The sequence below is a fragment of the Ursus arctos genome, unplaced genomic scaffold (assembly GCF_023065955.2).
Source record: "Ursus arctos isolate Adak ecotype North America unplaced genomic scaffold, UrsArc2.0 scaffold_30, whole genome shotgun sequence".
NCBI classification, from domain to species: domain Eukaryota; kingdom Metazoa; phylum Chordata; class Mammalia; order Carnivora; family Ursidae; genus Ursus; species Ursus arctos.
This window is the reverse complement of record NW_026622986.1, coordinates 17,767,875-17,777,767: the sequence shown is the minus strand read 5'-3', so window position 1 is coordinate 17,777,767 and position 9,893 is coordinate 17,767,875. Positions and strand designations below refer to the sequence as shown.

Sequence of the window (9,893 nt, the reverse complement as noted above, 5' to 3'; positions counted from 1 at the left end):
AGGGGGAGTGGGAGAGGAAGAAGCAGGCTCATAGCGGAGGAGCCTGATGTGGGGCTCGATCCCAGAACGCCAGGATCACGCCCTGAGCCGAAGGCAGACGCTTAACAACTGAGCCACCCAGGCGCCCTTATCTGACTTTTTGATTATCGCTGCCTAGGGGCGTGAAGTGGCACCTCATTGTGGTTTTCACTTGGCCCCTCAGGGTTTAATTCCCCTGAGCCTCCAGGGGAAGCTTCCTGGGACCAAAAGCAGAGTGATCCCAGGCATGCTCCGGATGTGGGACGACGTGGACTCGGGTTGCTTTACGCAGAGCTTGCCTCTGAGTGTGGCAGGAGATAATACTTTTAAGTATGTGGAAGTTCAGTAAAGAAAGGGATCGTACTGGGCTGGGAAGGCTCATGAGGGGAACTGGGTCTGATCTGGGTTGTGCAAGATGGTGGAATTTGGATGGAAAAAAGTCAAAAGACATTCTGCTCAGAGAACTAGTGTGGTCAAAGGCGCACGGTGGGTGTGAGCATGGCAAAGGCCAGTAAGCACCAGGGCCAGCCTCGCCAACAGGAGACGTGGGAGCGAAGAGCTGGGGAGAGAGGGGCCAGGAGCCAAACTGCCTTCATGACAGGCCAACTGTAACAGAGAAACCAAAAGTGACCTCATTTGTGCCAGAGAACACTTCGACAGCGCCAGCCTCACAGTCCAACTGCACTCTGCCCGGTTTTAGGGTCTCTTAAACCTCTGGCTAGCTGTCTTCCTCCACACATTCATCCATCCGGCCCAGACCTCCTGAGCCCCCCATGTGGCCGGCACTGCTGGGAGCTGCGCTGTGAAAATAAATACATCAAAAGGCTGCCTTTGTCTAATGCTGGACATGACAAGGAAACAGATTTTTTTTTTTTAAGATTTTATTTATTTATTTGACAGAGAGAGAGAGTGCCCAAGTAGGGGGAGCAGCAGACAGAGGGAGAGGGAGAAGCAGGCTGCTTGCTGAGCAGGGAGCCCAACGTGGGGCTTGATCTCAGAACCCTGGGATCGTGACCTGAGCCAAAAGCAGACGCTTAACCGACTGAGCCACCCAGGCACCCCCAGATTTTTTTTAATGGAATAACAGCTAATATTTACTGAGGACACACTTTGGGTCAGGCGCTGTCCTATATGTTTTCAGTGTTCTAATTCCTTTAAACTTCCCGACAATCCTGTGAGAGAGGCACTATTATATCCCCATTTTACAGACAAGTAAAATGAATGCCAGAGATGTTAAGTTATAGAGCTGGTGGTGGCGCCCATACTGGGGCACACACTCTAATCACTAGGCTGTGCCGTCCCTGTTTGGGGAAGGGGAAGAAGAAAGCACAGGGATGCAGGAGGAAGTGAGTGTTCTGCTATGAAAATGATTCAAAGAAGTTCCCAGTTTATTCCCACGCTTGCTTCCTTGGGTTCAGAATGTAACTGTAAGCTCTGCTGCTTGCCCACTGCCCCTTCTAGACTTTTCTGACCCCAAACATCAGAAACTGGAAAGGACACTGGTGCTTCACCAGCATCCAACCCCCTCCCATGCTTCCCTCTTGCTTACAAGACCCAGATTTTCCCTTAAGGGAGCTCCGATCTTCCTGGTGGCAAAGCTCTGCATTTGGGATGGGACTGGCCCCCACCCCCAGCCCCAGAGGAGGCCCTAAATGGCCTAAACCAGTCAGCAGCATTCCACCCCCCCTCGCCACAGTGATGGCTGCAGGGATGAGTCATAATCCAGGCATCTAGAGCAATGAGCCCAGGCATGTCCGTGGTCACGGTGATAGCAAGGGTACACCTGGGGAACACGGGAATGATCTAAGGTAGGCTCACTCTCTCTGAACATAGGTGAGTAAGCATATTGCCCTGAAGGCAGTTAGCAAGTGCCTTGCAACCAGGACAGAAGCCAGCCGTGGGATAAATCTGATACCACTGGAGGAAAAGCAGGAAGAGGGAAAGAAACCCCATCCTCGGTGATACCATTAAGCCGCTGGATCCAACCAGCCCAGCCCTGCCTTCCATCTGGGCTCTCTTGTTAGGCAAATCAAGGTTTCCTTATTGCTTGAACCAATTTGAATTGGGTGATGTTAAAACAGAAGGATTCCTTCATGATCAGAGTCCCCAGGAAGCCCTAGAACTAACCAATCCATCCGAGAATCCAGTCCAGACTTCTGCAGTCTCTGGCTCTTTGAGGACAATCCCAGACCAGAGTGGGTCATCCAACCCAATCTGCTTAAGAGCCACTTTCCCAAAGGCCCTGAAGACTCTGGAGAGGGCCCAGGGCCTAGAGTGTGCCAAAGCCACCGGCAGGGCCTGCTGGCTCCAGACACAGTCTGATGGGCTTCTTTATTCTATCGTTACATGTTCCATTTTCTTCCTTGCAATTAGAAACATTTCCTTTTAATTTAGATAATTTCCCTCTTTTTCTTTCGCCCGCCTTTAGAATAGATCTGTACTGTAACACCGCTTTATAAACTGCCCTTGATTTCTGTGTTCACTGGTCCAAGTATTTGGTCTGTTTGCAGCCAAGAAGCCGTAGGCTCTGGATCATTATGTCCCTCTGTCTTCCTTTTTCAAGTACTCAGTGAAAAGCCATGATGAAACCAGACAGGCAGGGCTCTCAGGCATTCTGCAGGCCCAGCCCTCCCCTCCTGCACCCCCGTCAGCCCTCCCTTGTACCTAGCAGCTCCTACACGAGAAGAATGTTGCCCTTCTGCGTGTCCTCCCTGCACTTCCGGCCACACACACAGTCATTTGGATCGGAGCATTTTTCTGCAGATTTTTCGGTAAGCTCAACAGCAAACCAAAGACAAAATCTTGCAGAGTAACTTGCAAAATACAGGGAGAAACAAGCGGCCCGGGTCCTTACAAATTGCGCGGAGGTGCGCAGAAGCGCAGCCAGAGACGCGAGGACAGGAGGCATTTTCACTGAAGTCACCAAGAAGGGGATGGTGGGTGGCCACGAGCGCTTTGATCTGCTGCCCCCTTTATTGGCTCCCTTTCGTCCATTGTTCTCCTTGTGGGGACGGGCGTTCTCCTGAGTCACTAAGACCTTTGGCAGGTCTTGGCTTATACCTATTAGTCTAAACACCCCCTGGGGAATCGGAGAAGGACGCGTCTGTACACACAGGAAACAGCAGGGCGCTGGGAGCTCACGAGGCTCCAGGCTTCTCCGCTTTCTGTCGCTGTCGGAGGGTCACAGAGGGTTTAGAGGAGTCTCTGAAAAGAAAGCAAGATCATTTGGATTCCAGCCTCCAACGGTAGCCACCGAGCCACGCAATGGAATTGTTCCCTGCCCGAGTCCCCCTACCTTTAACCTACAGACGCAGGGCTGGCTGCCCCCACACACACCCACGTGCAAATCAAAGAAGCCCCACGTGACCGGCCGGGTGAGGCCACGCCCCCAGCCTGTTGCCATGGCTGCTCCACGTGGCCCGGAGACAGCCGGGGAAAGGCACCGCTCGCTGGTTCAGTCCCAAATAGCGCCTGGGATAATGAGCGGAGGCCTAAGAATTCTGAAAGCCAAAAGGCCGTCTCTTTTGTGAGGCTGCCCCCAGCTGAAGGCAGACAAAAAAGGCAAGGAGAAAATAAAACAGACTTTGTCTTATTAACCTGGCACACACGCCTGGTGAGCTGTGGCTTAGCTGGCAAATTGCAAGGACCTCGATGGGAGATTCAAAACTCAACAAGTGGCCGTCGCCATGGAAACGGTTCCAATGAACCCCAAGAATGAAGGACCTCGGCCCCGGGGAAAATGTCGGAGGAGGATGGATGTTGCCTGGAATCGGCTGCCATGTGAAGCCGAGCTGGGGAGGAGGTTAAACTGATTGAGCGAGTGCCTTGGCGTCCTGGAGTCAACAAGAGTAGCTCCTCCCCCCCCCCCCCCCCCCCAAATCACAGGATTTAGAAATTACGGTGTGCTCTCTCTCTCCCTCCCCTGGGCTGGGGGACCCAGGCTGCGTGACTCTCAGCTGGCTCCAGGGCACAGGGGCTCTGGGTCTGTGCCCACTGGGCCTCTGAAGACCCTACGCCTTGCAAGGCCCCCAGGGCCAAGGCTGGAAACCGGGGGTGGGGGGGCGGAATTCATCTGGGATAGAAAAGCAGATGCGAGCTTTAACCAATGTGGGCAGTTAAGTATAGGGCTGGCTGTTCTTTCTCTCAAGAAGTGATCAGACTCAAGGTCACATTTTTTTAAAAAGAATTTCCCCCGAAGAGCCCCATTTGTGAGATAAGGCCAGGCCTGTGTCTGAGCCAGGGGGCTGGGGGCTGAGGGCTGGACTTAATGACATCTGTCTTTCCTTCCAGCCTGTGATTCTGTGATAATTGCTGGCAAGTGTAGTGATTTCCAGTACACCATGATTACAAGACACTCTTTAAATGCACAGCGTAGACATTCTAAATAGCACGTTGGGAGACAATTACCCAGACAGAAGATTACACAAATGCACTAACACAGGAGCAGGGTCCTCTTCCAGCGTCAGGGGCAGAGAGGCCATCTGAAAACAGTTCCCACAGCCCCTCCCGGGGCGATTTTAAGGAGGCACGAAAGTATCTACTTGGGGTCTTTAGTGGACGCCCAGATTTCGTTCTGTCATGTGATATCTCATAATAACAAGAAAGCAAGAGTCACCATAATAGCAACAGCAGCCTCAATCTAACGTGTACTGTGTTCTAGGCATTATTCTAATGACTTTTACGTCTGTCAGCCCATTTAATCGTCCTGCTCACTGCTTGAGGTATTCCTATTTTCCAGAGAACTGCAGTTGAAGAAACCGTCCCCAGTCTTGCGCTAAGAAGCTTATACTCTGCCTGGGGTGTGAGGCACATGCCCTTTACCTGGGCCTCAGCTGAGGTGGTGTCGTAGGGACGCAGCCTGGGAACAGAAGGGATGGGGCTGGAAAAGCCCAAGTGGTCCACAAGAGTCATCTCTCATGGGCCCCCAGAATGGAGTGTGGGACAGGGATGCGCCCCTCTCTGGGACCTTTCGGGTGGCATGCAGCTACTATGTGAGGAACCGGATCTCAGGCCCAGGAGGGGCCGGGGCCACTGCCCCCCAACAGGAGCAGAGTGCTAAAGGGAGCAAGCAGACCCCCTTCTGCAGGCATTGTCCTCAACTCTTTTCAGTTCCCGCAAAGCATTAGCCAGCTGGCTGAGTTCTCCTGACGTGAGGTATACAAACTGTGCTCTCTGAGGCAACGCCTTTTCTCAACCAGTCCTGAGCCTTTAGGGAAAGCACTATGGCTAACATCTCCCAAATTCAACAAAAGAGAATATCCTGAGCTTGGTTTTCAACCTTTGGAGTTTGAAGGGCCTTCCAACACCCAAGAGGGAGCATCTGGGCCCTTCACTGGAGCCCGAGGAGAATGTGTGCGAGTCCTCTGCGCACGGAGACACGGCAGCTTGAGGGTGAATGCCATACCCTCGCGAGAGGAAAGGGTCAGAAGCACAGAGGTCTGGTCCGTTGTCACCCTCTTCCCTCCACAGCCAGCTACTCGCTGCACTTTCTGGGATCACTGAACCTGGGTGCCTTAGATTTACTGTCACGTCTCTTCCTTATCTTCTTCCACAGTCACCAGAAGAAGGGGGTCTCCCTGCAGGCCTAACGCTTTCTAGACTCTGAGAATTTTGAATCACAGCCTTCAAACGACAGTCAGGTCGGCAGGTAGCGTGCAGAGAATTAGGAGCATTAGCTGGCGCCCTTCAGTGGGGCAGGAAAAGGGACTGGGCTTCTCTGGCACCCGTGCCCTGGCCACATGGCGAAACAGAACTCAGAAGATGGGGCAGATCCAGGGAAAGCAAGTTCTCTGGCTCAGAAGCAACCCACATTGGGAGAACAGAGGCAGGAGCTTACACGGTTCACAAGGAATAGAGCAAAAGGTTCTCCAGGGTTCCTGAAACTGGGGGAATCTGCAATTCGTTCAGAAGATAATACAGCACAGTAATTAAGACGTGGATTTTGGAGTCAGACAGACCTGGCTTTGACTCCCACCCACATCTGCAAAGGACTAGCTTCGTGACCTTGGACAAGCTTGTAAAGTCTCTGAGCCCGAGTGATCTCGTCTGTAAAATGAGATCCATAAAATAGATACAAGATAAATAATAAAACAGATACAGGAGTGTCTGTTAGGTTGCTTTCAGCTGCAAATAATGGAGAATCCTTATGGGCTTAACCAAGAAGCAGCTTTTTTTTTTTATCTCACATGACAAAAAATCCAAAATCAGGGCAGCCTCTAAGCCCAGCCCATCAGGATTCTGGTTCAATTTCTCTGCACATTGGCTTCATCTTCCTGCTGGTGACACCATGGCTGCTGCAATTCCAGACACTGTCTAGATAATGGCAACATCCAGGGAAAAGAATAGGGGGCTGTTTCTTCTGGTATGTCTTCTTTGAATTGGCAGGTTTCCCCGGAAGCCTCCAGCCGCCGGATCCTCCTATCTCATCGCCCAGACACGGACCACGTTCAGAGCAGCGGTCGGCCTATACCCCACCTTTATGCACATTGGAGAAAGGCAACTGACTCTTCCTCAAACGCGATGTGGCCTGGGGGGCACCCAGCTGCTTGCTCTTGGCAGGGACTGGTCCCTGCCCGCTCTCCTGTGTTCTCAGTGGAGGGGACTGGTATGGATTTATGCTCTAGAACGACACCGTTCGGTATAGCAGCCATGATAGCCACCGGGGCTTTTTAAATTTAATTTAAAACTAATTAAAGTGAGCACAATTTAAAATCCAGTTCCTCAGTCCCACCAGCCGCGTTTCAAGTGTTCAGTAGCTCCGTGTGGCTGATGCCTGCTCGACTGGAAAGTGCAGGACGTGTTCACCATCACAGAAAGATCTACGGGACAGAGCTGCCCTGTAATTCAGCCAGAAGACCCAGATCTTCACGCTTGAACGCTCTCATCGGTTAATATATGTCTATGATGGGAATGGTGCCCCTTTAGACCTTTGTGTGGTCCTCAAGCCCATGTGTAGCCGCCCAGTACCACATGACCGCAGGCTCCTTCCTACCCCAGTCACTGGCGAGGGAGACAAGACCCTGAGGGTGGGCTTGGCCTTCCATTAGCCACGATTCAGCCCCGGTGTTTGAAATGCACCCCTCCCCCAGTGCATGGCCACTCAGGAGAGAGTAGAAATTATAAAATCCAGGTTGTGCCAGCAAGGGAGTGGGGCAGATTTGGGATCTGCAGACGGCTCAGAGTTAAATAAAATAATACATCCATAGCGGTTTGTAGGGTGTCTAGAACTCAATACTTAATGCTTCTCTGCTGTCACCACCATTACTGATTAATAATTATATCTAAACTGTATTTTGGCCCCTGCCAGAGCTGAACTCCTCACAAGAATGCAAAAAAAACACCATAGGGTTTTCCCAGTCCCTGCTGGAAACCACAGAGAAACAGAGGACACTTGTCACCTCTTCTCTCCAGCTGGCCTTCCATGAGGACATTCCCAACAGCGTCTTAGCCTTCTGGGGCCCGCGTGCCTCCTGAGTCCTCTGAGTGGGGCCAGCTGCCGGCAACAGCAGTAGGACACACAGCCCCGGGTTCTGGCCGAGGCAGGCTGGGCTCCAGCTTGCGGGCCCTCCTTCCAGCAGATGACCGTGCCAATGACCACGCCTGTCACAGCCACCTCCGGAGAGAGGGGCCTGGGATCGCGGAGATGGGGTCTGCAGGAGAAAACCTTGCGAGTGCTTTGGGTTTCTTGGGAAATAGTCTCAGTGAGCACAATATTTGCAGCTCTTTTATCTTCCTCACCCCCTAAGGACTGGGTGTTTACTATTCCAAAGCAGGCCAATTTGTCAAAATTATGAATGTTCATGGTGAAAAATATCCAGCAACACCAGAACATTTTGACTTCAAAGGCTCTCTTCTCTTTCATTATCAAATATTAACAAAATATCAGCACATTAGGATGGAGCCCACAGCTCATTAATGCTGACTATAATTGCCTCAGGCCGTCCATAGCCGCCTTTCCGCTGGGCCGGCTCTGGTATTTCTCAAGACCCACTGTAGGGAATATATTTGCATATGGAGTGAGAGCAAATGCCTAATAGAGTAAAAAGTTTATCTCCAAGGTGGTGACCTTCCCTCCCAGCCTTGGTCTCCAGAAATGGCTCTCTGCTGCCTTCTGTTCGTCGCATGGTCACTTGACTTGCACAGAGCAAATACTGAAAGGTAGTGAGGAAATGCGTCAAGGACAGAATTTACGTAAGAGAAATCTGTCTAGTCCTCTGTTTGTTTGCAGACTCTCTATGGCTAACGTGCATGGGCTCCATGGAAAGTTACAGTGAGAAAGTTACCGATGTCTGAAACAGGTTTAAATGGCTTTCTAGCCATTATTTCAAACTTACCACAACTGCACTTGTATCCCCAAAGCAAAACGCTCTGGAATTCCACTGAATAGTGGCATCATCTGGTGGACATAAGTGATACTGCAACTCCCCTTCACTTTTTTGTCATCTTTCTGTGAAAAATATTAATTTTTTAATTGTGCCAAATCGCTCAGGAACTGTTGTAAGCTATCGAGATTCTCCGTGAAGCATCTTCGATCAAGCTGCGCGTCTCCAAATTAGTACAGCCCCGACAGAACGTTGTAGAAGCTTACAGTCTGGGAGAGTCTGAGCCTGCTTTCCATACTTTTATCGTGGTTTGGTGTATAGATTTTCTCTTATTCCAGAAGGTCAGGAACTCCTCGAGGGCAAGTCTTTCAACTCTTACACACCTTATGCTTTCTCCTATCTTAGTAGGGTCTCAATAAAAACGTGCTAAGGACTGAAGAGTTTACAGAAGTCAGTATCTATACTAAGGAGAACAGAATTTGTGCATTGGAAGCAAAAGACCAGGGTTCTTGTTCCAGATCTTCCATCAGATAGCTATGCGGCATTGGCTCTCTGAAAGCTGGTTTCTATAGCCATAAATTGGGCACGTTAATAACTCCATCACAGCATCATTTTGAAGCCTAAATGAGGTCATCAGAGGAAGAGCAGTGTAGATGGTCAAGTCATCGTTAGTTGCTATTAGTGTCCTTTGTATACATTCTCCCTGGACGGTTGACTGTGCATTTTTGCTAAGTTGTCATCATTGTATCCATTAAGGTCATCTTACCATAAAATTGAGAGATCAATTCTCCCTTTAAGCCCAGGATCACACCAGCCTTCTCTGTCCTCTGGCAGGGGCAAAATGGATAAATCTCCTTTTACTCCCCTCCAACCAAAACAAACAAATGCATGCCCAGGTACCAGAGAGCGAAGATTTGACTCAGCAGCTGCTCGCTGCAAACAAACGGAGTCATTTATTGATTGGAGGTTTCGTGTGATGGAAGGTGACAGCCAGCCAAAGGGGGTGGGGAGCCAAAGTGGGCTCTTGGACAAGGTCAATGGAAGGGTGGTTTGTGGGGAGGTGGCCCTTCCCCTTTAACCTTCCAACACGTGCTCTGAACAGACCACACACACAGCACAATACGCAGCGCTGAGCACCATGTTTAAACTTCATCAGGATGAAGAATCCAAAGAAGCAGGTTTTCTCTTTGAGGGCTGGTCCTGGGAAAAAGGGAATTGATTTTCTCTGAAGGAGAATAAAGACCAAAAGGAGCTTCTGAGAAATAGATTTCATTACTGTGTAATAGTGCCAGAGGGAGTGGGAGGGAGAAAGTCCCAGCCTGGGGGCTCCCTGCACTGAGCTGGGCAGAGAGTTACACATCCCAGGGGCTGGTAGAACTTGCCAGCCTTCAGGCTGTGATCCAGTTTGAGATTTGGAGACTCCATACCCCAGGTCTGCTGACAGTGAGGAGGAGACAATCCCTCCCTATGCCCTACAGTCCGTACCGAGTGTTGCTCTGTGGTCCCATGCTGACAGTTCTGCACGGAAACACAAGAAAGACCACCAGGCAGAGA

The 9,893-nt window shown here is 50.7% G+C and overlaps 1 long non-coding RNA gene across 1 annotated transcript; it reads right to left on the bottom strand.

Annotated features, from left to right (window-relative positions):
• Positions 1-881: 881 nt before the first annotated feature.
• On the bottom strand, positions 882-3,537 carry LOC130542172 (uncharacterized). The gene is made up of 2 exons (XR_008956540.1): positions 3,314-3,537; positions 882-3,222 (listed from the first exon to the last, which is right to left on the bottom strand). It is a non-coding gene; the product is annotated as an uncharacterized LOC130542172 (long non-coding RNA).
• Between the last annotated feature and the right edge of the window lie 6,356 nt (positions 3,538-9,893).